The sequence below is a fragment of the Armigeres subalbatus genome, chromosome 2, assembly GCF_024139115.2.
Source record: "Armigeres subalbatus isolate Guangzhou_Male chromosome 2, GZ_Asu_2, whole genome shotgun sequence".
NCBI lineage: Eukaryota > Metazoa > Arthropoda > Insecta > Diptera > Culicidae > Armigeres > Armigeres subalbatus.
This window is the reverse complement of record NC_085140.1, coordinates 130,441,428-130,468,645: the sequence shown is the minus strand read 5'-3', so window position 1 is coordinate 130,468,645 and position 27,218 is coordinate 130,441,428. Positions and strand designations below refer to the sequence as shown.

Sequence of the window (27,218 nt, the reverse complement as noted above, 5' to 3'; positions counted from 1 at the left end):
CGGGGCGAAAGGTCGCATAGGATGTTCACAGGTGTAAACATAGGAGATTTTATTGTAACGGCGTGAAGTTATGAGGTAATTTGTGTTTCGAGCAGTTTTGATCTTATTTTCCACATTTGGGTGATTATGTTTTGGCTACCTAAAGCCTTCATATTAAAATGTTGAAAATATCTTTGTTTATTGATTATTCAAGGGATGCATTCATCCCTTTCATCAAAAGTTTTGATATTAATCGAATCATTAATAAAATTGCTTGTGGTGCAAAAGTACGCAGCAAGCGCGGGGTAAATATACGCACAGAATGTCACATTCAAATGGTTATGTTTTCGTACAGGAACTACAAGCGCAAAAACAATCGGCAGAAATACACTTCTCAGATGCTTGAAATGGTGCAGCAAAGAATCCGGGATGGCATTTCGAAACGGCAGGCTGCGTTGCATTTCGCAATAACGGTAGGAGCATTGAGGAAAAGGTTAAAACTTGTAAGTAAAATCAATTCCCAAATGAAATGGACTTGACAGTGATAGATTCATGTCTATAGGGATATACCAACCAACATCTTGGACGATTTACTTCAGTGTTTACAACCGAGCAGTCTGAAGAACTTGCCAACCACTGGTGATTAAGGTTTTCTACGGTATGACACCTAATGATCTACGAAGCCTTGCGTTTAAGTTCGCAGGAAAAATAACATTTCGAATGAGATCGATCGTGCTTCGAAGATAGCATGATTGGGCTGCAGGATTGATGAAGATGCACTATTTTTCTTTGCGAACGCCCCAATAAACCAGTCTTACTCGGATCATGGGGTTTAACAAGCAACAGATCAAGACGTTTTTCGCGAATCTGTCGGAACTGAAACAGCAGCAGAAATTTCCTCCAAACCGCCAGTATAACATGGATGAATCTGGTATGTCATCTGTTCCGAATTGTTCCCCGACAGTCATTGCTAGTACCGGTAAAAAAGCTGTTGGCAAAGCCAGTTTTGCTGAACGGGGAGAAATGACGACGGCTGTATGCGCTATCCCAAGTAACATTTTATGATTTGTCATGCTCTATAAGAGGTTTTCATTGCTAATAAAACTTATAACTCCACCAAAACCTCTTCATAACATCATTAAGGTAGCCTTCCGGCATAATGAACCAATCTAGAAGAAGATATTTAAACCGTATTAAGAGTAGTAATAAAACTGCAATAAAACATTGTATTGAATTTGTTGATACTCTATAAGAGGTTGTCGTGACCATCATAAGAGTAACAATAAAACTGTTTCAATTTCATGTTATGGATTATATTTATTGTCATTCCATTGCCTTTGTTTTTATTTTCACTAGATAACAATGTCCCCTATGTAAAGCTGATGTGTGGAAAATAATGTTTCTGATTTGATGTTGAAAATGGAGTATTATTTAAGTAGTTCATACAACAGAATGACATGCGCAACCAAATTTATCGTGAATATTGAGTTTGTAGAAGCTTAAAATCAACGCGCCTCGAAATTATCGAATAATCACATGAAAACAGGAAATTAAATAATTTTCCAAACTGCTCAAAATATTTCAATTTCAAATAGTTTGTGATAAAGTAATCCTGCTTCTATCAAAAAACCTCAGAAAATATTTGAATTCCACTATTGAATAGTTTATTTGATCGTAATTGATGTATTTTTTTTTTAAATCACGGCTATGACGTTGATCATTATTTCAACATGGCGACATTCCTTTTTATGAAAACAAAAATCTGGCGATAACTGGCTCAATGGCTTTTGTGATAACCTCAATAATTCTCCTTTGATATTTATGTGTCTCATTTCTCAAATCAATATCAAAACATAAGAGTTACAATTGAATAATTTTCAAATAACCCTGCTAATCTTTCTTCTATATAATAAAAATGAAATGGTCTGTGTTCGTATCCGCATAACTCGAAAACGGCTGGATGGATTTTCTTCATTCCTTCAGCAGATATCTCGCTTAACTTTTCAAAAGGACCTAAGTAACATTTTTTTCATGATTTAATTTGAATAGCGCAATCAACAGAACAACATGAAAGCTATTGATTGCAGTATTCAAATTAATTCATGAAAAAAATGTTACTTAGGTCCTTTTGAAAAGTTAAGTGAGATATGTTCGTTATAATTTCCGACGGGTTTATATAATATTTCCTCATGCAAAAATCATTAGTAAAGTTGAGTAAATCGTGGAAAACTAGAATGGGAATTTGAATGGGAATGTCGCAAGGTGCGTTCTCATCGCGCATTTTCGCCTTCTATGCAGGACAACGTCTGCCGGGTCGACTAGTCTTCTCTATATAATAAAAATGAAATGGTCTGTGTTCGTATCCGCTTAACTCGAAAACGGCTGGATGGATTTTCTCAATTCCTTCGGCAAATATGTTCGTTATCGTTTCCGACGGGTTTATAGGGTATTCTTCCATGTGAAAACCAAGAGTAAAGCTAAGAAAATTGTGAAAAACTAAAACATGATTTTGTATGGGAATCTTTGCATGGGCAGTTGAAAACGCACATTTCCGCCTACTATGCAGGACAACGTCTGCCGGGTCGACTAGTAGAACATAATTAACTGGTGTTATTGGATAACACCGGAGATTCTTAAGACCAGGGGATTTTTTAGCTATTTTTTTTTTAATTTGGGAAATGAGAAGCATCTTAAATTTATCAGAAACACATATCACTCACACTATGTCGGTAAAAATATGCTAACCTCATTATGCGTCTTATTGATGATTTACGTATAAGTTATACAGCGTATAAGTTATACAGCAACACTGCTTTCCAAATTCAACATGACGAATAGATCGAGTTGCGTCAAGTTGTTTTATAGCAGTGACCCAAACTGGTTTTATGACGCATTTGAAAGCAATAATAAAACTATTATTTAAACTTCAAAGCTAGCAAAAAGTTTAGTTTTAAAACATGGTTTATAAAAGTTTTATGAATATCTCAAGAGTGATATAAAACCTTTGTTCGTTAGCATTGTTTATGACCACCATAAAACAATAGGCTTTAATTATTCCCACAATAAAACCATTTTAAAATTCATATAAAACCCAACGGTCACAGAATTGTTACTTGGGATGAGTGCATCCGAGAACTATGATCTAGATTTTCGTGCAATCTTGTTTTGTCGCGCATACGGGCTCGAGCTGCTGACAATTCCCCCTCATAGCAGCCATAAAACACAGCCGTTGGACCGATGTTTTATCAAGACCTTAAAAACCTATTTCTCAGAAGCCTGCAGCACCTGGTTAACGAACAATTAAGGTAGTTATCACAAACTGCAGAGCTGTTAGGCATAGCCTATTACAAATGTCACAGCATTCAAGACATGTGCAATAGAGCCTCTCAACCCGGAGGTATTCAAGGACGATGATTTTCAACCGAGCTTAGTTACAGACATACCTCAAGCATACAACGAATCTAACGCATAACGCATATTCGGTCTGCGAACCGTCCACAAGTTACGCTACACCACAAGCAAGTTAACGACAATTTCATGCTGTACTATCAGTTTACGCAGCACCCGATCCACTTCCTGTGGGGACTGGTGAGGAAGATCAGCTAATGCGAGCTCTGGATCTAAGTAAGTCGGCAAAAGTATCCAAAAGGAAAGTCCCACAACAAAGACGAAAGAAAGGGTAAATATCTTAAATATTTACTAGTACTCCGGTAAAACAAAAACTGGAAACTGTGCTGCAGGAAAAACAGGAAAAGCAGCAGCGCCCTAAGGCAAGCATCGGAGCAGCCGACACCAAGCGCTAAGAAGGGAAAAAAGCAGAAGTCATCCTCTGCTAAGGATTCTAAATTCTTTTTTCATTTTGATGAGTTTTTAATATGGATTTCCTAACTTTTGTTTTGTGTGTAACAAAACAAATAAGATTGACTTTGTGTTTGAATTATTAGTTTTAGTTCAACGTCAATCAATTTAGTTCAACGTCGATGTTTATAACAGAAGTTGCGTAAAGGAGTGTCCACGTGTAAACTAGAGCTAGAACTAGATACGCAAAAGAGTGTCTACTGATAACGTCATCCAAAACCTCACCCGTTTTAATCCCCAGGAGAAATCTTGACGATTGGAAGATAAAATAGAGCTTTCACGCATGACGTGCTTCATGGATGACCCCGCATTCAAAGGATTGTTCAACTTGTCTTGTATGGAACCTCAAAACGTTTCATATGAATCGTTATTAAAACCAACATACTGAAACTCTCATTACCTTCCCTTCCTTGCGTTTATGCCCCAAAAATAAAACGTAGTTTTTGGATGAACCATTTGTGGCATTGAAATAGCACTTGCCGTTTACTATCCAGCTTTTTACGCAACGGTGCCTTAATACGTTGAATCACCCTTCTTGACATATTCAAAGGCTTTGAAACCATCGAAGTAGGCCTGCTACCAATAATTGAATAAACAATAATCGAAGCAGTCGTTGCACTTGGATGTCAGTCACATGTGCTGCACCGTCGAAGGCAAAAGGTTCTCCTGGAGACTCCCGCTTGAACAATAATGGAACAAACTCCACAACCCATAATCGTCAGAGGGGATGTACAGTACCGTGCGGCATCGAAATCCGTACACTCAAGCACCTTAGTATATAAAAAAGTCATTAGAAAATAGGAATCGAATGTAAATAAAACGTTTATCATTGACACTGGAGCATAAAGGCTTCTACTTTTGAAGTGTTTCACATTTACTCATTAAAAACTACGAAAAACATGATAAAATAATGAATAAAATCAACTACTCCTGATTCGAAATCCGTCCACCGTGGACGGATTTCGAATCAAAGGATCAAAATCCGTACAGCTATTTTTTACCTAAATATTTAAATTGAAGCAGTCTGATTGACTAAACTACCACTGTAAATAGTTCGATACGCACCTTGAGAAGCGATCTATTCGATTTGTAATCCGCTTACATTATGTAATGATTCGCAATTAGCAATTAAAACACAGCTACATTTGATGCAATTATGCTCTACCCGAAAACAAAATGGCGGCAAAAACTCCGCGTTTGGTGGGTGGCGATTTGTTTTTGATCTATGCCCTAAAAGCTTACTGTCAAGAATCTGAACAAGATAAGATAAATTATTTCTACATTAATTACATTTAACCTCCTTTAATTTATTGATATCTCATGAGGTGGACGGATTTCGGTGCTGTACGGATTTCGGTTCCGCACGGTACTCAAGGAATTATTTTTTACAAGAATTATTTGTGACAAATACATTATATTATGTTCAATGCGTACTTTAGCCCCGTGCGATGCGTACTTCTGCCCCTACTACGAGGCAAAAGTACGCATTTAACTATTTTCAAAAACTGTTTTAGTTCTCACACTACGCAAATGTTTGGGTGATTTTGAGTAACAAGTTTGAAAGGCAATACATGGTATTTTAGTCGGATGGTATTTGACTTCCGCACAATAGTTATCTTACGAAAAAAGGTAAGTTCGTACTTTTGCCCCGCATTACTCTACCATTACACCTTATTCTACCCGACAGCAACGTACATCGACCTCAACAATAACGCTGTTACCAGTATCTTGTACTTGACTTGACACAAGTATGAGACATTGAAAACGGCATCGTGACTAAAGCACTGAACGCAATGGAACGGACAAGTTTAACAGATAGCTCAAATATTTTCTGTCAAATCCTTCCGATACCGTCGCCGTTCCGTTCTATGGTTCTATTGCGTTAGCGGCTTAAGGCGGTGGCTGCAACACGAAACACGTATCTGCAAAGCGACTATCTTATACTGGAACAAAATGCAAAACACAGCATTAACTCGTCCTATGTTAAGCTGTAAAACGTGCTCAAAACTTTTGATAACTTTTGACAACTGCAATTGTACTACCCTTGATTCCAAACTTGGAAATACTTGGGGAGCTGGTTCCATGTTTGCAGGTCCTTACGCACGCTTGGAATGCTATTGTTTATGCTTGCAAAGATTCACAAAAATGTCCAGTCTTCATCAAGATGGTGCAAATGCTTTCATTTCATCTAACAGGAATCCGATGGAGGTAACTTCCTCAGAAAATTGTGATGAAGCATCTCCTTTATATGCAAAACTATCTTGAATCACATCATAAATCCATAACTGCATCATTATTAAGCTTTTGGAGGAAGTGAAAACGTTGACAGATAAAAATTGCGTCTTCTTCCGATCACAGCCAACTTTGCCATATAGGAATAAGCTGTTTGGCTGAACAAACCATTAAGTCGAAGCATCACTCATCAAGTCATTTGCCGGAAAATGTCATTTGACCGTTTGGCAGAAAAAGTCGTTTGACCCTAGGATAGGATGTGACAATTGAATTGCGACTGCCTTGTTGTTTCCTCAGTCGGTTCCTTCGACGAGGTGATGTCCAGTGCTTCCGAATATTTTATATGCGAAATCCGTCGAATAATATTTGTAAAAAATATCATGTTTTCTCGTTCATTTCTTCCATTATGCGTAATAAAAGATGCTACGTACTTTATGCCAAAAGTTTTTACATGGAATTAGATAAGTTTTACAGTGAAATTGATAAAAAGTTGGTTGATAATGCCACAAATTGAGTGTTTTAAATTTGCATAACCCTTGACAATCATGCATACATAATTTGCAGTATAGCATAAATTCATTTTGATGATGATGATGATACTACCATCTATTGTAGCAAGGCACCTGCCGATAGCACTGGCCATATCTGACAAACGATTTGATCATGATTATGAAACTACTGTTTGTATTTCATCAGACTCCTGTATGAAGGGCCAAAAATGGGTGGGGTGGTTCCATAAGCAGAGACACTTATGCGAATCCACGGGATAAATAGAGAATCTCCTTCCAGAAGAAAGTTCGTACATACAATGTTATAATCTAGCCCTCGTTTCCCAGATTGACCCAATAGATGGGGAGAAGAGCCCGCCCTTTATCCACGAGATGTTAACAATAGGAAGTTGGCGATTCCACTCTTCCTATCCAAATCGCTTCAATCGGGTGCCCTGATGATTTTTTTTATGGTATATAATCATATATTCTCAATATAATTTGGTAAATATATATAATGGCATTCTCTCACCAAGTTTCAATTCCATGTCCTGGACGAGAGAGGACCTCTCTTCAACGCCAGCTTTATGTCTTCAGAATTAGAAAACCAATAGCTCTTCAAGATATGTGCTGGTTTGGATAGGGGAATATACTTCATTCTTGTTCAAAAAGCGAAAAATAGACTTCTTGATTACTGAAAAGATGAAATAAAAAGACGGATGGCAGTATCATACATAATAACATAACTGTTTTGATTAATAAGAATTTGTATTCTGATTGTTTTGCCTTTCTCGTACAACGAACTTTTTTTTTCAAAGACATTATTTTTCTTTTTTTTTTAATTGTTGTGATCAGAGGATTTATAAACGTGATAAGTACAAAACAACTAGGGGAACGGTTCGTCACTTCATCTCATAGCTCCTATTTCCATCCCATCAAAAACAAAGCAATGTAAAAGAATTTGGTTTGTTTTTTTATTTTTGGGATTTTTTTCAGCAGTGAGCACGCATGTTGACAAAAAGAAGCGACGAATTTGGTGCCGTATTTCTTTGTTTAGTGATAAGATGGATATATATACAGTGAGATGGAGATCGGAACAGTTCCCCATATTTTGGACTGTGGTGGGCTGGTTATTCAACAAAAATATTCAACAAAACAAACTCCGCAGTGATCTAATAGGTGATTTAGTGGAGTTCATCTAGGAATCTTTCCTGGAGTTTCTACGAAAATTCTTCATGAAGCACCTGCAGAAGACACTTCAGAGGTTCCTCAAGAAATTGCTCCTGGAGTTATTCCAAGCAATACTCTGAGTTTTTTTTTTTAGGAGCTCTTCCATGAATTCCTTCTGGAGTTCTTTCAGGAATTCTTTTTAAAATTAAGTTAAAAAATCATCTTTGTGTCTCTCCAGAAGCTTATCTTAGAGCTAATCCTAGTGCAAATCCAGAATTATTTGAATAACACACGCTTGGGGGAATTCTAAATGAATTCCTATGGGAGCTCAGAGTGAATTTCTGTGAGAATTCAGAATGAATTCTTGAGGAAATTCAGAACAAATTCCTGGGGGAATGAATTATTGGCAGTGGCTGGTTTTCTACCCGCCGCTGCCAGCAACGAGGCGCTATCGTATACCTATGCGCGAATGACCAGCATTTGTTAACCGCCAGAAATGTGTATGGCGAAACACATCTAACGTGGGATATCTGTAAATGGGGAACTTTATTGGGAAAAATATATGGTACCAGTTATGCAGGAAGGTATCTGCAACTACGCTTACCAAATACTTTTCTATTAAGGTGTTTAATTTCGAGAAAATAAACTTTAGATGCCTTTCGCCATACTGGATAAGTTTTCAAGGAAGAAGATAATTGGACGGGTTGAAAATAAACAAGATGGTTGGCAATTAACACCAGTCAGTGACCAGATTGTTGGTTGGCTTCCAAATGACCTGTGTGATGGTTCCCGGGAACCTGCTTGACTCAGCAAAAGAAAAACGAAATCTAGCACATCTCGCTGACAAGTTCTCTGATCAAAATTCAAGGTAATAGAACGCGAACCTGATCTACAAGGGGAAGGACCGGATAGTTTGCATACAACCAGCTAATGAAGAGGGTCAAGTGTTATTCCCAGGATATGTAAGATTTTCAAAGTATCCAGAAGTCAAGGTATGTACAATAACTCCGCAGTATTCTAATAGGTGATTTAGTGGGGAAAATTTACTATACAAATATTTTTTTTTGCCGCAATGAAATCAAATATAATTTGGTATCTTTAAATGATTCACTCAAAAGCTTGTCTCCTTTATTCTTATGGTTGCGGTGATCCCGTTATTACTTATTACGCTACATAAGAAATACGCCCAATACAACACAAAAAGAACTGATCCGGCTTCTTCTATTATATTGTTCATGTTGTAGATTTTCACTGTGTAATGTGTGTAGTGTACACTAATATAATTATGAGTAGTTGCGACTGGGATGCTGAGTAAAATAATAGAAGCTTTGAACAGATCTTGTTTTTCTAAGAACTAGAAACGAAGATCGATCCACACTGCATGGATACATGAATGCAAGTAGTAAACATGTTGAAAGGTTACCTACTTGGCTTCCAAGTGTACTTACTACTCGTTGCTTTCTCTACCAGTGGAACGGTGTGAACTTACTACTTGGTCCTTATCGGTATGCATTAGGAAGGTAGATGACAAAACCTTAGCGATAATGCAGTCATGCAATCTGTCCGCTAAACGTTATTGTTAGTTCCGACGGGCGATGCCATAAACAATGGGCAACAGATTCCAATAGGGGCGTGAACTTGTCTGGTTGAGTAGAACATCTGGAAAGGCTCTCAATTTTTCATTCCGATCATCCATAAGGGGCCTTGGTCTTGCGAGCTTGAATTTACTTTTTAGCGAGCGTGAAATTTTCGTTTTTTTTTTCAAATTTATTTTCACAGTTTAGAGAAAAAATTGACACGACAAAAAACATGCATCCTTACAGATTCAAGTATAGCATACATTCATTTAATCCTAAAAATCAAAAAACAAACTTTTGAACTTTGTCTATGTCAATTTCAATTTAATGACCCAGCAACACGGCCAAGGTATCAACAAGCTGCCCTTTTGAAAATGTGATACCGCCGATCGAAGTAATCGATTGTCATTTTCACCCAATCAGCAACCGGTACGATTTTGACAGAAAATCGGTACGATTTTTAGTGACTAATTGGCACATCCTATCCTAGGTTTGACCGAAATGATCGTTTGGCAGAAAGGGGCGGTTGACCGAAAATGTCATATGGCCTAATGGGTCATAAGGCCAAAAATATCGTTTGGACTAACGGATCATACGACCGTGAATGTCGTTTTATGACCGTGTGTAAAGCCAAAAATGTTGCTCCTTCTCATTTTAGACTCCTCATTTCTCACTACTAATTTCCCACTTCGACTTTTCACAGAGAGTGCTGGGAATAATTTCAATTATTGAGATAAAATAATTTCTCGCTTCTCATTCATCACTTCTTACTTTGCGCTTTTAACTGTTAAAAGTGCGAAGTGATAATTGAGAAGAGAATCGTCTCACTTCTGACTGTTTTGAAAAATGACTTTTTCGGCTACAAGACCTGTTCTTCCTAATTGCGTCCTAATAGAGAATATGTGGGGTACCCTGAAATGTAAAAAAGTCCCTTGGTCGACCCTTCCCATATTTACAACTGCCAGGCAAATAGTGGGGAATGCTGGAATCTTCCAATAGGGGAGGAGAAGACCGCCAGCTGTCATCGAGAGAAAAAGTAGAATCATTGAAATTTCACTCGGTGTGGTACAGGAAATAAAGTATATTTTAGTTGTAAAACCAAATTTAAAGATGTTTTTCAAAAAAATCTTGGTGTAAGGAGTTAGAATTTTAATAGCACACAAAATAGATATGAAATCTCGATTTTTATATTTTTGTTTCGAATAAGCAGTTAATGCATAAGATTGTTGAATTTTCTATATCATGCCATGTCAAATTTCCATGATTCTGCGTTTTCTAGAAACTGTTCCAGCTGGCAGCACTGATGAAGGAACCGCCCCCATAGCTTGGTAGCCAAATGAGTGGGTTAGAAGCAGAGAGGGGTAGTAAGTGACATTCGTACGTTGTTAGTAAAAAATGTGAAAGTTCAAAGAAAATTAGTAATTTTTTGAACTTTCTTAAGTTTTGTATGGAACAAAAAAATGTGGGAAACTTTACACCTATTTATCACAAAACTATGTTTTTGTCAAAACCTTTTTGGGTTTGACCCCCCCTCAAATTGCGCCAAATGGCGGTTTCAAAATGAATACAAGATGCAAAAATCGACGAGCCAGCCTCGGGCTGAAAGTCTCCTTAATAAAGTCAATAAAAAAACAAAAAAAAAAAAAAGATGCAAAAATCACGAAGGCAAGGATTGTCTTATGAGTTTAGTTCTGAAAATTCCTATGTGGAATCTAAGCTGTTATGTACTAGTGAAACATGGTCAGTCTCATCCACTCCACTGTTTTCTGTAATTAGATCGTATCCATAATTATTTGTCTCTAGTAGATGACAATCGAATATAATGTCGTAAAAATCAAGCAAAATACGCAATATAATGGAATATATTATTCAACTATGTAGAAGAATGGAGTCAACAGAAAAAAATTTGCCATTATCATCTCAATTCGGATGTCACATTTTTAAACGGTTTTTTCGTTGCATTTACACTTCCGATTATCGCTAACTGTTCGCAGAACACAGTTGGTAATTCACTTCCCCATGTTATTTTCAGTTTTTGCGACCTAAATAAACATTCCTGGAATGGAACTGCAAAATACGCTACACTTCGCGTTATCGGTAGCTTTGTTTATAGCTTCTTTCAATCTTCAAAAGCATCATATAAGGTAAGGTAAACAAACAGAAAATATAAATTTTACAATAGTGTACCAATATAGGAAAGCACGATTTTGTCTACAAAACGGTAGATATTTAATACCTGTAAAATGTGAACGATGAGACCAATTAAGTCGGTATAATATCTTAAATAAAATCAGCATTGGGATGTGCTACACCTTTCAAGTGTCAGATGATTTGCCCTAAAATATTTATGCACACACGCACCAAATAGCTGTACGCAGTACTCTCATTCATATTCATTGATAAAAGCGGCATCACATAGGAATTACCTTTCCAACGCAGCTTCGATTAGTGCACCGTGTTTCCGTCGTTAGACCATTAACCTAATCAACCGTTTGAACTTTTGATCTCATCGACATGAACATGTATCTCAGCTGCGCGAACTGTGAATCAATTTCCTGATTACAGAGCCGTTTACACCGTGCAGCCTATTTTCACTGAATTAAATTAACCATTCACTATCGAATCTATCGGACACAAACTCCAGCCGGGCGATGCGCTGCCGAATCGAACCACAGCGCGCGGGATGACCGGTTCCAGATGATCTGTGATTATGTTGTTCCTCTCGCTGCCGAAATGGCACTGACCGACAACGACGTTCTGCGGGCTGTATAGCAGCGCACCTTACGCCGCTTTATATGACGGAATAACCGCGGCTGGCTCATTCCGTTTGTTCATTCGGGTTATTCTCGCGTGCGCGCTGATGGCTCGGTCGCAGAGAGTGTCATTTGTTTATTTGTTGCAAACAGTCACAGCCACAAGGCACAGCTGAAACAACTTTCGGGAAGCGCTGATTCGATGATAGTGGAACTAAGTCATCGGATTCAACGCATTTTGGTACTGGTCGATGATTATCAACGTCCACATGAAGAGTATTGGCGCGAATGATTTTTCCGTTAAAAATAAGTCTGAAAATGACGGTTATTGCGAATGGAGATATTTTGTATTATCAATATGTAATAGAATTTTCTTTGCGTTTCTCGTTTACATACTCAAAAATGTTTAAGGTAGATAGATACAGGCATCACCAAAACATGTCAAACTTAATCGTGAAACGATTGACTCTGCCGAAATATTATTTTCGGAGTGAAAGCATAGCTTGGCCAAATAATTTTGCTATACGAGAGAGGCAAAAGTAGTCGCATCCAATCGTGCAAACACAAATCAATAACTGCAAACGGATTCATTAAGAAAATACCACCAACTGGGAACAACTTTCACACCATCAATATCTCAATATCCAGATTTGGTTCGACGAATGTTCGGGTAGAGACAGTCTCTTATTATTAGATTTTGCCTTAAACGTTTCACATTTATCTCTTTCACTTGATTCCAAGAGGCTATGATAATCGGAAAGTTCATTAAACTGTAGTTATTGGTTACTTTCGCTGAATATTATCAAACTTGAAGTTGTTCCACTTGATTGTAGCTTTACAGTTACGTATTTCGACCTGTTTTTGCAAGCTTCGACTGTTTCTGATTCTAAAATAAAACGGATCAAATATTGTGTTGAACAACCCTTAAGCCTCGTCTAGGTTTAAATATGTTCTGCCATGATGCTGCTTTGTGTCCTTGACATCATGAAATACCATGAAGAGAGCTTTATTTTATTCCGCATAACCATCGTTCCGGTCCTGTGGTCAGATGGAGATGACTTCTACTATGAAACTTCTAGCTAGTAGGGAAATTGATCCTTTAATCGCTATTAGATGCGATTGCGAGACGCGAATCATCAGTGGAATTTAACAGTTTTATGTTGTGTTGAAGGTAAATATTAGTTTCTTTAAAAAAAATTAAATAAAATGTGTTATATTAAAATTTGAGTTAAATTTGTTTTCCGTGTAATAGTTAAGTTGGGATTACTCGTTTTTGGACGAAAAGTTCAATAGAGGTAATAAACTAATATAACTTCAGTAGACGTTCGATAACTGCAAGTCATTTAACTGCAATGCTTTTTAACTGCATTTCGATAGTTGCAACAGTTTTGCAGTTATCGGACCGCTAAACCTCAAACTGGTGTCAAACTCAATGACAGCTGCATTGCGCTGCACATTTAGATGCACTTTAATTGTATCTGACGTCGATTGACAACCGTTTGACTTCTAGAATGCGTTGCAGTTATCAAACGGCATTCGTTAACTGAAAAGTAAACATTTTGCAAATATCGAACGGCTACTGTAATACCTACCTCTGTTAAAAGTTCCGATGATGAACGAACGTGTTATGTTTGTCGAAATTAACGTGTCACAAAAAAAGCGATGATCGTTCTTCTTTGGACGAACTTCGACAGCAACGGACGCTCCAACGTATGGTGGATTTCAGCTGGCGTAAGATTCCATCACTATCTGGTGATGGTTAAACTGCGCCCAAAACTATCCGTCATCAACAATGTTCGGTACCGACGACCGCCGCGGTACGACCTAGAGCGACTGAAGCAACCTGATGTCGCCACTGCATACGCGCAGCATCTCGAGGCAGCGTTGCCGGAAGAGGGTGAGCTCGATGGGGCCCCTCTTGAGGACTGCTGGAATACAGTCAAAGCAGCCATTAATGACACAGCGGAGAACAACGTCGGGTATATGGGTCGAAGTCGACAGAACGATTGGTTCGACGAAGAGTGCAGACAGATTCTGGAGGAGAAGGACGCAGCGCGGGCGGTCGCGCTGCAGCAAGGTACCCGGCAGAACGTGGAACGTTATAGACGGAAGCGGAGACAGCAGACCCGCCTTTTTCAGGAGAAGAAACGCCGCCTGGAAGAAGCGGAGTGCGAGGAGATGGAACAGCTGTGCCGTTCTCAAGATACACGCAAGTTCTATCAGAAGCTCAACGCATCCCGCAAAGGCTTCGTGCCGCGAACCGAAATGTGCCGGGATAAGGATGGGAGCATCTTGACGGACGAACGTGTGGTGATCGAAAGGTGGAAGCATCACTACGAGGAACATCTGAATGGCGCTGAGAGTACAGGCAGTGAAAGTCAAGGCAGCGGAGGAGATGACTACGTCAGTTCAGCGAACGATGGAAGCCAACCAGCCCCCACCTTGAGGGAAGTTAAGGATGCCATTCAACAGCTAAAGACCAATAAAGCAGCTGGTAAGGATGGTATCGGAGCTGAGCTCATCAAGATGGCCCCGGAAAAGCTGGCCACTTGCCTGCACAAACTGATAGTCAGAATCTGGGAAACCGAACAGCTACCGGAGGAGTGGAAGGAAGGGGTTATATGCCCCATCTACAAGAAAGGCGACAAACTGGAGTGTGAGAACTTTCGAGCGATCACCATCCTTAATGCCGACTACAAAGTGATATCCCAGATCATCTTCCGTCGTCTGTCACCATTAGTGAACGAGTTCGTGGGAAGTTATCAAGCCGGCTTCGTTGACGGCCGCTCGACAACGGACCAGATCTTTACTGTACGGCAAATCCTTCAAAAATGCCGTGAATACCAGGTCCCAACGCACCATCTGTTCGTTGATTTCAATGCGGCATACGACAGTATAGATCGCGTAGAGCTATGGAGAATTATGGACGAGAACAGCTTCCCTGGGAAGCTTACCAGACTGATCAAAGCAACGGTGGATGGTGTGCAAAACTGTGTGAAGATTTCGGGCAAACACTCCAGTTCGTTCGAATCGCGCCGGGGACTAAGACAAGGTGATGGACTTTCGTGCCTGTTATTCAACATTGCGCTAGAAGGAGTCATGCGGAGAGCCGGGTGTAACAGCCGGGGTACGATTTTCAACACATCCAGTCAATTTATTTGCTTCTCGGATGACATGGACATTGTCGGCCGAACATTTGCAAAGGTGGCAGAAGTGTACAGTACCGCCTGAAACGTGAAGCAACAAAAGTTGGACAGGTGGTGAATGCGTCAAAGACAAAGTACATGCTTGTGGGCGGAACCGAGCGCGACAGGGCCCGGCTGGGAAGCAGTGTTACGATAGACGTGGATACCTTCGAGGTGGTTGAGGAATTCGTCTACCTCGGATCCTTGCTAACGGCTGACAACAACGTTAGTCGTGAAATACGAAGGCGCATCATCTGTGGAAGTCGGGCCTACTACGGGCTCCAGAAGAAACTGCGGTCGAAAAAGATTCGCCACGGCACCAAATGTGTCATGTACAAGACGCTTATAAGACCGGTTGTCCTCTACGGACATGAAACATGGACAATGCTCGAGGAGGACTTGCAAGCACTCGGAGTATTCGAGAGACGGGTGCTTAGGACCATCTTTGGCGGTGTGCAAGAAGACGGTGTGTGGCGGCGAAGAATGAACCATGAGCTCGCCCAACTCTACGACGAACCCAGTATCCAGAAGGTAGCTAAAGCCGGAAGGGTACGATGGGCAGGACATGTTGCAAGAATGCCGGACAGCAACCCTGCAAAGATGGTGTTCGCTTCCGATCCGGCAGGTGCGAGACGGCGCGGAGCGCAGCGAGCGAGATGGGCAGACCAGGTGCAAAACGACTTGGGGAGCGTGGGGCGTATCCGAGGATGGAGAGATGCGGCCTCGAACCGTGCATTGTGGCGTCAAATTGTTGATTCAGTGTTATCTGTTTAGATGTTAACTAAATAAATGAAATGAAAGATTCGACGTGTAATATTTTTGGTTACCACAATGGCGCAGTCGGTGAGTATAAAGAACCAGATTTGGAACTTTTTGGCAGAAATTGAGAACATAGTTCTTGTTAAACTTTTCGTGAAGCGATGGGTCTCCAAATAAATTTTCTCCGAAGCGACAGGTCTTCAGTTGAAAACAAAAGAAAAAAAAAATTGCTGGAGCGAAAAATATTCTGAGTGAACGAATGATTGTCGGAGCGACAGATCTCCGATGATTTTGTTCGTTTTCAGTTGGACCACCTGGCAGGGCTGATCTCGGACCGTAATTTTGTGATTTTAGCAACACATCTTCGAATTGTATTAAGGTTTTTGGTCCATTACAGACCGTTCCGATGATTATAAATACACTAAGAAATAGTCGGCAATTGGAATGGCGCTTGATATTTCATGAAAATGTCGATTTCTCTTATAGATTACATCATACTCTTTCACGTGATATATGGTCGGGGTTCAGCCAAACCGCACCAAGCGGCTTTTTGACTGACTTGTGATATTGTGTTCGTAAAAGGACAACGTAAAACGTTTCATATCAATTCATGTGTACATTTGCTGCAGTTTTGGGGTTACGATTTGCGATACGATTTGCGATTAATTAAATTTGCTGAACGAAAGCTTGGGCAGAAAAATTGATGATTTTTCGTTCGCGCTTGGTGGGATTTGGCTGCACCCCGATCATATTAGCTCCGATTTTTTTTCAGAATATTAAGAAAATATTAAGGCTCGATTTTTGACCAAAATTTTGTTTTTGCACAAAATGGGTTATTTTTGGAACGTGTTTTCTGATAAATTACCTGGAGAAAAACGTAAAACTGGTAAGTCAATATAATTTTCGATACAGATACGTAAAAATATCTGTCGCATTAACGACGAGATCTGATTGAAAAATTATTTTAATGACCTGAAAATTCCGAAAAACACAAAACATATTTCGAAAATGGAATAATCCTCATGAGTATGCATATGGCTTTATAATCAGACGATTTTCAGGTACTGTATATCTTGGGGATGGATCTGTACACTAATGACATAGACCACATTGCTCCAAAAAGTTAAAAACTGGTTACATTAGTGAAAACGAGAGCTTTTCACATCTTTCTTTTTTTCTTTTACATCTTTCAACATCTTTCAATGTTTTTTTGGTGCTAGTCGCTACACAGAAAAAAAATCATTAAGAGAGTTAAGAAAACCGTTGGTTAAAATAAAAAGTTGCGTTGTGTGAGTTGTGTATGTTTAAAATAAAAGTATGCCAACTTTTGAAACAACCATCGTTTGAAAGCTACGTATTGCACTGAAATTAAAAGTTTGAATATTCAAGCCTAAACTGTAGAACTGTTATATCCAAATAATCACACCGTGGAAAATGAGAGTGGTTTATTTTTATTCCAAAATGAAATATTATTTAACCAAAAAAGAACCTCCCAAAACTTTTCTTCAATTCACCCTTTCCTTTCAAATTAAATTGAATCCTAATTCTTAGTTATGATTGCCTTTTTATTTCATTTTTATATTCAATTATTTTAAATAATTTGTATTTTTGTTGTGACAGAACGTTGTTTTGGTGACTTTTTCAACGCTGCTGCGGGAAATCCGGTAGGGATCGAGAAAAACATCACCAGTGTGCTTTTCCGATGGCTACGCCCCACAGCAGCTCATGACCTGCTCGTGACGATCCGTCGCATCTTGTGATCGTATGCATGTTCTTCATAGGCTTTCCGACGATGTCTTGGTTTGTTTTTCCAGGTCGAATCATACGCCCGCAGCTATCAAAATGGATGGTAAACAAATAATTAATATTCGATTATTCAGATCTTCTCGACGAAGGTACTTACCATGAGCAGATAAAAACTCGAACTGGGAGATATTTCTGGCTTTTAAATAGATATTATTTCTTATAACGTCCGAATATGGCGTAAAACGCGTGAAGAGAAATCAAGTGTTTCTTTTTGGAACTTTGAAAAGGTAAACTTGCGCGGTAACTATCAAAGCTGGCGAAAATTGAGAACAACAGAAGAAATAAAAAATATCAGTTGGCAGTCCAAGTGATTTTTAAAGCTCGTGTTGTCAAATTTTATGAAAGCAGTTAACCAATTCAAATTGAAAATAAAACTTTTAAAATTACAGTCAGAGGAGATGGAAAATTCTTCTAAATAAAACGCATAACTTTCACTCAAAGATATTATGCTTTTATTTTAACGAAAATTAGCTACTTTTCCGATTGAAAGTGCATAACTTTTGATAGAACATTTTTTTTATGTGTATTGATTTGAAATTGTTCTAATTCTTGTTCGATTGCAATTATTCAATTTTCAAAATCCATATTGCTTGTTAAATGAGTGCGAAAAACAACAAGTCGCATGGAGTAAGTAGAATAGGGTAAATCACTACTTGGGCCTATGGACCCGGTTCCCGGCTCACTGCACAGAAAACTGATGGTTTAAACTGTTTGGAAGTGGTAGGTTTATGGTTGATAATTTTTAAAAAGTCTCTCACAATACTCAATATTTTTCTATCACTTGTTTTACTCCTAATTGATTCAATTGCAGAAAATAAAAATGTAGAATTCAAAATTTCACTCTCCGATGCCACACCACTGAGCCGGAGTGATTCTTTCCACGGGACTGACACTTGTATCCCACCACCACAGTACATTTCGTAGTCAACATTGAAAATTCCGCACTGACAGCCATAAGAATGATCGTGGGATGGAAAGAGATGGGTGCGATCCACGGTGACAGTTTCATAAACGACAAGCAGAAGAAAAGAGACGACATGTAAACTACGAAAACTCAACCAAAACATCAGACCGTGATTCTTTCCACTTTTACAAAACGGTATTATCGAATAAACACCTACCTGAAAATCGTCACAGTGCTCGATACAACCATTGCATGAAGCTGTTAATCACCACACCATAATTCTAAACACCCGCACTTCAATTATTCTTATTTGTTCGTTTCACTAGAACTTATTTAAACATACTAGAATACATTTAAAAATATATTCACAAACCGAACAAAAATTCACCTCGGCCCAAGAACTTCTAACCGCACCGTGCTGCCAAAAGGCCAGGATTATAAAAATGATCCTTCATTGTTAATAGGAAAATTGTCTAATATGTTGACGTTATCATGTTATTTATAGTTCTCTCGATTTTAAAAGGTGAAATAAATATTGTTTTTAAGTATTTGGAAGAAATTTGAATGAGTTAAAATATCTTCTCAACCAAATAAAAATGATTATGAATAATACCATCTGGCATCTTGTTGTCGTGGAACGTGCATATTTTTGTTTACATCGCTTTTTTACCGTCCCGAGAGAGAATGAGAGTAAAATGTTGAGAGATTGAGTGAAATTTTGCTTAGGCCGGGAACTGGTCTTTTGTATGCCGGATTGGGAATCGCTATGACTGAAATGAGTGCTGCACCTCGTAAATTTAAATCAAATAAAAGCTTCTTTGAACGATATTTAGCACGAATAGCTATTTTTTAAGCAGAAGTGAACCCCAATGCAGTATTATACAGCCTACAAATTTCAGAAAAAGTTGCTTCCTGTAATAAATATCAATCAAATAATGCAGTCGTACGCATGTTAGGCCGGGAATGGGGTAAGAAACCCTATTTATGAAATTTTTTAAGTAATAGCTGAAAAACATGTTGTGCAAAATCATCAAAACAATGGCAAGGAAATACTCCAGAGTACATGACAAATTTTCAAAACATTCTCGAATACTAGATGCTATATGAAAGTAAATAAACATTTTGGGCCAAAGAAGAAAAAAAAATGCTGGAGTGAGTAATCTCCGGAAAAATCTTACCCGAAGCGACAGGTCTTCGCTGTAAAAGAAAATGTATTGGATTTCCGGAGCGACATGTTTCCGGCGAAAACTTCTCAAAAGTGACAGGTTTTTTGAATGAACAAATGATTACCGCAGTGGTAGGTCTCTGAGAGGTAATTTTGCCTTTATTTTTTGGACTGGCTGGCAGGGCTGATCTCGGAACGTTAATTTTGTCTTATGAGCTTTAGTGACATATCTTTCGTAGTTGAGCCTTTGTTCGCAAGTCTACGAAGCAAAAAGTTTTCTGAGTGGAAATATTATTGCCAGGCTGGTCTCCGAGGGATGATTGTGGTTGATTTTTTTGTTTGGCACACACTTAAAATAAATAGCAGATTTCGGAGAATTGAAGCAAACCCAAATCTGTGAAATGATTTAAGTGTGCAGGCCGGCAGGGCTGGTCTTGGAACGTTATTTTTGTCTTCTGATTTTAAGTGACATACCTCCGATTCGTAGTTGGGTCTTTGTTTAATACACAGAAGAAAGGATTGCTGAGGCGATAAATCTCCTGAAGAATCTTCTCCAAAGTGACAGGCCTGGGTGTAAAAAAAAGTAATGGATTTTCGGAGCGACAGGTCTTCGACGACAATTTCGCAGAAGCAGAAAGTTTTCTGAGTGAAAATATTATTGCCGATAAAGGCAGGTCTACGAAGGACGATTTTGGTTGATAATTGTTAGACGTGGCGTGGCTGAGCTTGGAACGTTATTTTTGCCTTCTGAGTTTCAGTGACATGCCTTCGATTGGTAGTTGGGTCTTTGTTTGATAAACAGAAGAAAATATTGCTGGAGCGAGAAATCTCCTGAATATTGAAACTTGAGTTCAATTTGTTTTCCGTTTAATCGTTAAGTTGACATTACACGTTCTTGGACGAAAAGCTCCGATGATGAACGAACGTGTTATGTTTGTCGAAATTAACGTCTGCGAGTTAATAATCTATTTGACCGCGACGTATAATTTGGTAATCTCAAGAGAAACTGAAGCTGCATGCAATGTATGTATAATCGTAATGCTCAATCATTCTTACGAGCAGAGGATGCTCTCTCGCGCAGATTTTCGCCGAGAAATATTTTTGCACGAAAGAAAAAAAAAGCTCGATGAGAGATGTAATTATACTTCCCCCACTTCCAGTGCCGCGATCGTTTTCTCACTCCTTCAATCCTTTCCGTGCCTTCATCAATACCAAAAATAGTAGCTTTTAGTCCTTTATGGAACAGATAATCCATCACCGTCGAGATGATGGTGTGGGTAGAGTGAACGAAACCCAGTACCATTTTTGTTGATGACCTATGTTCGAATCTCCCTTTGTGGTCATATATATTTTGTTATAAATGCACACCGAAATATTTCGCGAAAAACTTTTGCCGTATTTATAATTTATTTATATATTTATTTCTTTTATAAGAATGATGGAACGGAAAAGGAATTTAATCAAGAAGGCACAACTTTTGTTTATCCTTCAGGCTTGTTCTAGAGAGTAGCGATTCTCCTTTGACCGAAAATCGCTTGATTTCATCTCACCGAAACGAAAGGTACGGACCCGAGAGTTTCTTATTTCGTCTCCATTGATAGCAGAAATATGCAAACATGTATGGTATTTTTCCGACTGATAAAAGCAAAGATGTGGACACAATCAGCAAACAATTAGCATCTGTTCAGGAAGCATGCAATATGGCGATGCCAACCGATTCTTTATGTATTTGCAGTAATTACAATCGACCACCGCGTAAAGAAGCATACCTTACGTAGGGGCAGAAATAAAATCTGTTAACAAGCATTAGACTGGAACCCAGCGAGATATCGCAGCAGAGGCAGAGGCTCATGACGGCGAATCCTCAATAAAGAAATAAAAAAGTCGGCCGAAATCTAACCTGGCAACAGATTAAACCGATAGCTCAGGGTGGAGATTTTTCATGTCGGTCCTTTGCACCACCGGAGGTGTATAGAGCCCATAAGTAAAATCTAAAAGACATTTGTGATGCAATGAATCGTTTTAATAAATAAACTCGTTTAAATAAATAATAAAAAATAATAAACTCAAAGTTTATCCAAGTGTAAAGATTTTCTAAAATTGTATTTACTTACCTGGTGGTAATTTTTATTTTCCAGAAAAAGGTCTTCAGTAAGATGTACAAAACTCCAAGAGAGGCCAAGTATACAATGATGAATATTCTTACGGAGAATGAATAAATATACCATAATATGCAAACAACATGAATTTTATTTCAAAGTTTTCAAATCAAACGTATGATAGTCTTAAATCCCATACTAGACCAATGCCTTCCTGCAATCGATTAACGTCCTCTTCGCATTTCCAATTTCACGCACCCACCCACTGTGGTTGTGTTGTGCAATCATCAATCCTTTATGAACAGCCCGAATAGGACATTTGGTCGAATAGGACTTTTGACCGAATAGGACATTTGACCGAATAGTTTATGTTGCCAAACAGATCATTGAGCTGTATATATCATTTGACCGAACATGTTATTTGTCCGAATAGGATATTTGAAAAGTGTAAAATGAAGTGTGAAAAGTGAGACTGTGCGCAGATTTGTATGTTAAACATGAATGTAAGTAACGATTTTGTATGTTTTGTATGTGTAAGTATTTAAAATTGTAAATAAAGTTAGTTCCAAATCGTCCGTCGCGAGTATGAGTCAACGCGAAATTTCATGGATCATAGTCCGAAACAGTTCCTAATTAATTACATACGCGGGAGTTATGTTTCATTGAGGAAGTTAGAGATCAAGTGAGCATGAGCATGAGCATGAGCATGATTGACCGCCCACGGTTACTACTCCGTTATTGCCAGGTCAGCTGAAATTACACAGAGAACCAACAGATGATGTTTGGGACTAACATCTTCCTCAATGTGTAAAATCTGGTGACCCAAAATCAAGCAATACCAGCGCCGGCCGTGTCCGAATGCAGGTCAATTGGGGAATAGGTAGGAAGATAATGACGTGATACTCGCTTTGATGGAAGCCGACGCGTCATCTGCACCTCCACGAGAATATGGGGTAGGAAGTGTAGCAGGGTTCGTTTTGGTAAACGGTTTGCCGTGTGTAACGTGTAGTTTGATGAACACAATCGAACGCGCACTAGTTAATCGATTTATCGACCGCACTTAGCAGAACAAAATATTTCGATGATCGCGCGATCACTCTGCGTTCTATTAGAAACACGATAGAACACGCACTATTTTTTATTTGTTAAATAATTTAATTACCCGCACAACGCAGAGCCAAATATATCAATGATCGCGCGATCGTACGCGCACTAATGTTTCATTTGCTAATTAATTTATTCACCCACACAAAACACAACTAAATTATTCGAAGATCTCATGATCGTTCTGTATTTGTTAATTGAATTACTCATTCGCACAACGTAGAACAAAACATTTAGGTGATCTTGGGATCAATCTGCGGACCAGAAATTCCTACTATTACATTGATAGAACAATATGTTTAAATATAATCTCTGAAAAGAAAGAGTGGCCTGCAATATTTTCAACATATAAATCACGGTATGAAAACGCCAGTATGTTCATAACTATTATCCTACCGTATATTTGTCATTTCATGTTCTACTTTGTTTTTCAAAAAAACGATTTGATATATTGGTTTAAAGGTGAAAATTTTTGAAGAATAATAATAAAGAAAACTAGCATTTCTATATAGGGAACAACTGCTCTGATTTTTTCTTGTATATCAGTTAATATATGGATTTATAGAATAGCCTATGGAATTCACTACCAATTTGTATAAAAAACAAGAATTTTTGTGTTCAGGCGCTGTAAAGAGTATTTTAATTAGTCATTAATTGAGCATTAGCATTTCAAAGCGTTTCATCAGATATTATGATAAGTGATGCTTTCCTGTATCGTAAAAATATGTAGCATTAAAAAGACAGTAGTCAAATCTTTGTTGTAATTTCTGGCCACCTGCTTTTTGAATTGACCTCATTTGATTCCTGTTTGAAAAATGTTTGAAAATGTATTTACAGAGCCCGACGATTGCTCCAGAGAAATTTTTCAGGAAATATATCTCTGGAAGGCAGCATAAATCGAAACTAACTCCGACAATACGCTGTATTTTTATCCTATCGTTAGAAGAGTTATAACACTACTCCACCAAATTCTATTCTCCGATGACCTATCTCGACCTTAACACAAACATGCTGTTCTTAGTGCCTTAGATCTGGCTTGAATTTAAACAAATCAAGTACGGCACAATGAAGACGGTTCTACTGTTGAGGTCGGAACACGCATCCGCATAGTCGCTATCAAGTATATGCACTCAATCTCATCAACTTCACACGAATTATGAACATGAACATGAAATCGATTGGAACACAAATCAAACAATTAAAAAAGCGAGATAGTGTCAATAACATATAGTGATAGTGAAAAATGAGAGATATGTCATTTTGTGAAATGTTTTTTACACAATCACAGGCAAAAAATTATGTAACTTCTTCCCCGGGCTACATGGAAATAATATGATTATAGATACATAGACGACAACAAAGAAATACATCGATAATATGAATATATATAAAAAGTAAAGGAAATGAAATTATACTTAATGATTTCCAAGGACAAACAGCAAGGGCCCGGGATGGAACTAGTTACAGATGTTTTGGGAAAAGTCCGCACACCAATGTGATTTCGAAGGCTTTCCCGGGCACGGTCCGCACGATGTCCAGAAAGGGCTCGATCAAACTCTGCCGCCATACATCACTCTTGGTTTTAACAGCACTTTGAACTCACTTCATCAAAACCTCCGTATGGGCATGACTTTTTCCAGACCTGTTTCCGATCCATTCTTGAAAACTGAATTGTTAGGTTTTGGAAACTTGATAGAAATGGCCGAATGTAAATTAGGGAAAAAAGTTGACAACAGAACCAATCTGAGGAAGTTAGAGATCAAGTGAAAGTAACAAAGTGACCTAACTAATGTCACTGGGAGAGACACTGTTAAGCAAGGAAAAGTGGCTTTGCAAATACGGCAAGTGTTTGTACAACGAGTTTAGTACTCTCCATTTAATTCCACTACGTTTTGTTATCTTTGCAGATACGTATTTCTGACCTCAACTGTGAGGTCAACTTCAGTGTCTTGTACTTGACTCGACTATAAGTCGTCTTCAGAAAAACACTGAAGACGACCTCACAGTTAAGGTCGAAATACGTATCTGCAAAGCGAACAAAACGTAGGGGAATTAAATACAGAGTACTAAACTCGTCGTAGACGGTTGAAGTGAGACGTCTCAATTCTCACTACTTATTTCCCACTTCTCATTGGGCAAAACGACTAGTTCGAAGTGAGTTGTGGTACATCCTACTGCTCGCTTCGGGCTTCTCACTTTTTACATTCAATCTCATTTCTCACTTTTTACAGTAAGAAGTGAGAAGTGAGACGTCTCATGTCTCTATCACAGTGAGATGTGATAAATGAGGAGTGAGAAGTGAGACGACTGATTTCTCACTTCTCACTGTGCAAAAAGATTAGTTCAAAATGAGAAGTGAGACGTCTCATTACTCACTTCTCACTCCTCATTTCTCACTTCTCACTCCTTATTTCACACTTCTCACTGTGCAAAATGAGAAGTGAGAAATAAGTAGTGAAACGTCTCACTTCTCACTTCGCACTACTCACTTTTCGCAGTGAGAAGTGGGAAAGAAGTAGAGAGAAATGAGACGACTCACATTTTACACTTCATTGCTCATTTTTTAAATGACCTATCGGCCTATTCAACCAAATCTTCTATTCGGCCAAATGCCCTATTCGGACGTATGTCCTATCCGGCCAAATGTCCTATTCGGCCAAATGTCCTATTCGGCCTAATGGTCTGTTCGGCCAAATGGCATTGGCGGTGTGAACTGTATAATTTCGTCCTGTTTATGCGATGGTTAAGAATCAATAAACTTCGCTCACAGAAGTCATGAGCTGTAATGACCTTCAAGGTGAGTGTGACTCTTCCGCAATTCATGTGCTTAAGATGCATCATCTCTGACGGAGCACCAGCATGATCAGCGTTTTGATGTGAAAGCAACTTACGCAATATTGATTTATGTTCACCACAGGTTTGTACATTCGTAGACCAAACGTACACATAAATTCCCATCGGTTTTCCTTTTCAACCCTTCAAGATTCTGCCAGCATCTACTAAGTTGCACCTCTTTTTGGCGGTGTCGTTCAATTTTCGCCGTAGCCATTTCCCACATACAGTTGACGATCTCGGCGACGCTGTCCCCATACACCATCATTTTGATCCATTCCTTGGGGCGTAGTTGGGTGCTGTAGAACCTTTGAAAAAAGGTTTCCGCAAACGAAAACATGTAGTTGAACAACTTGAATTGCTCACTTCCTGTGGTGAGTCTGTATTCTCGATACCATCAGCTTCGCCAGCTGCGGCGGTTTTAATGTTGTCAAGTTCCTCGTAATCCGTACCTTTAGAAGGATTCTTAGGAATGCTAAAATTCATTGAACTTTTCATTAACTGAAACATTTAGAAGCGGTTATTAATCTACGTACGGCATACTATACATTTCCAAAGTAGCACATTTTGAATAGATTTTGTTGCGGCAACTCAAATGTAAACGAATTTGGTCACATATAAGTTGCGGCAACTAACTTGCAACATGTGTGCTACTCGGGTTATCGGAACGGAATGAGACAGAGAATGAACAGCTGGATTGGAGACAAGAATTCGTTGTTTTTTATAATACTGCAGTGACAAGAATTTGTTGTTGTTTTTAACACTGCAGTGTTGCGAGAATATTCATTTCCACTGAAAAAATGTTTCGGAAGCAAACATAGTTCCCAGTATGCCAGCAATCCGTTGACATTTTTTATTTAAATCCACAATACGTAGCTTTAGTAGCTTACAGACAGGCCCGGTTACCACTCAATGGTAAGCAACCTTCCTCTCACTCCAGTGGGCCTAGGTTCGATCCTGGTCAACGCCGTTACCATTTTCTAAGACGAAGAATGTTTTGTCACATATTGCCTCGGATAGGAAGTGAATTCCGACCCTCGTGTTGATGTTGCACGTACGTCTTATTTAAGGACATGCCTCCCGGAATCTAGAACAAAAGCGTTTTGAAGGGCACCCACCTCGATTTTAGAGCAACGCACAAATGTTATTTTTATTATTGTATTCTGTGATCCATTCGTTGATTTCAACAAAACTTTTTATATCTCATTATCACATGGAAACTTGAAACTCATCTTCTTCCTCCCTTAATGCTATTTACATAAGTTTTTGAACATCTTGTTGACGTTTATTATTATGTGATATCAATA

At 38.6% G+C, this 27,218-nt stretch overlaps 1 protein-coding gene across 1 annotated transcript in view; it reads right to left on the bottom strand.

Annotated features, from left to right (window-relative positions):
- Positions 1 to 12,082, bottom strand: part of LOC134215110 (adenosine deaminase 2-like) — a 35,046-nt gene extending 22,964 nt beyond the window's left edge. The window contains exon 1 of the mRNA XM_062694362.1: positions 11,731 to 12,082. The gene's annotated coding sequence lies outside the window, so the exon portion shown is untranslated. The remainder of the gene's footprint in view (positions 1 to 11,730) is intronic.
- Positions 12,083 to 27,218: the final 15,136 nt, after the last annotated feature.